Consider the following 1,918-nt stretch of genomic DNA (forward strand, 5'->3'; position numbering starts at 1 on the left):
GTTCCGTGGTCACCCACCAGCGTCTCCCTCGACCTGGCATGGGTGGGCATGGGCGTGTCCTCTGAGGGTGAGATGCTCTGTGGGGGGGGGGGGGGGAGGGGGGGTGCTGCAGGCTTCTCTCTTCTCGCCAGAGGAAATCTGGGTGCATGACCGAGTGCCAGCCAGCACCCCCAGTCAGTGGGTACTCCTCCCTGCAGACCAGAAATGCTGTAGGTCAGTCTGTATCTGCTTTCGTTTCCTTCTGTCGGAAGGCAGCATCAAGCCTTAGAGCGCTGGGGCTGACGTGGCCCCAGGGGCGGGCTGCATCCTTGGGTAGTGATGCCGGTGACAGGGCTTGTCTCGGAGATGATGCGAGTTCCAGGCTCAGGTGGGCTGCTGCATGCATGGTCCTTACCTGCTGAATGGCATTTCACCTGTAAAGTGAGGATACCTAAAGTGGTCTGTGAAGTGGACTTTCTGTGCTTTATTAAAACTACCTTTTAACATTATTTCTCCCCAGTCTCTGTCCTTTTTTAAAATGCTTTTAGCTGTGTGGGCTAAACTGTGACGCCCAACACTGTCTTAATCAGGTTGACATTGCCCTGTTTCTTTTACTTAACAAATTAGAACTTACTATGTGCCAGGCGTTATGTTAAGCACTTAAAAATGTTATTTAATCCTAAGAACAACCATATTTTCAAAATAATCCTATCTTTAAAAAATAACCTTGGGGGCTTCCCTGGTGGCGCAGTGGTTGAGAGTCTGCCTGCAGATACAGGGGACACGGGTTCGTGTCCCGGTCCGGGAGGATCCCACATGCCGCCGAGCGGCTGGGCCCGTGAGCCACGGCCGCTGAGCCTGTTGCTCCGCAACAAGAGAAGCCACCACAACGAGAAGCCCGCGCACCGCAACAAAGAGTAGCCGCTGCTCGCTGCAACTAGAGAGAGCTCGTGCACAGCAACGAAGACCCAATGCAGCCAAAAATAAATAAACAATAATTTTTAAAAAAATTAACCTATTAAATTGAATCACTATGAAAGGTGACACTTAGGAATAAAGCCTGCTTCTTCATGTTGTATAATTATTATTAGCTAACAAGCAAGTGGGATTGATTCTAATAGCATAAAGTTTTTTTTTAAACAGTGAATTTCTCATCAGAGGAAATCCTAATTTTATTTCCATTCCGGTGAGTCTCCAAGGCTTTTTGTGTCTTCCTAGGGCTGCCATAGCAAATTGCCACAAACGGGGCATCTTGAAACAACAGAAATGGCTTCTCTCACATTTCTGGAAGCCAGACATCTGGGACCAAGTGTCAGCCTCGCACTGAAGGCCCCAGGGGAGGATCCTTCTCCGTCTCTCGTGGCTTCTGGCAACCCTCGGTTTATAGACGCGTTGTTCCAATCCATCCGTGTTTTCACATGGCTACTCTGCGTGTGTGTGTGTCTCTGCGTCCAAATCTCCCTCCTCTTAGAAGGACACAGTCGTATGGACTAAGGTCCACCCTAACAAACTCATTCTAACTTGACTATATCTGCAGAGACCCTATTTTCAAATAAGTTCACATTCACAGGGGATTCGAATGCAGACATATCTTTCGGGGACACATTCACCCACAACACCTGCAAACAAGCAGGACCCATCGGGCTGTGCACCTTTGTACCCTTTCGAGCAGACCTTGCTCAGTGCCTTGTCTAGTTTCTCCACTGACCTATTAGCCTCATAAGAAAATGAAGAAGGAAATCTTTGAAGAATCAACACAGGTGAAACCCCTGCAATTGAGTGGCTTGACTTGGCCAGGGCTGAAGGGGTTTCTTAGACAAGTTTAAGGTTATTCTTTGTCACTTTTGCCTTTGTCATAATGCATGAGGACTAAGATGAGACAGCAGCACCTGAGATGTGTCTGTTCTCACAATGTGTACGTTCAAGATGGGAGTAGCTA

The sequence above is a fragment of the Aethalodelphis obliquidens genome, unplaced genomic scaffold (genome assembly GCF_003676395.1).
Source record: "Aethalodelphis obliquidens isolate GAN/ISIS:26980383/991018 unplaced genomic scaffold, ASM367639v1 scaffold3, whole genome shotgun sequence".
NCBI classification, from domain to species: Eukaryota; Metazoa; Chordata; class Mammalia; order Artiodactyla; family Delphinidae; genus Aethalodelphis; species Aethalodelphis obliquidens.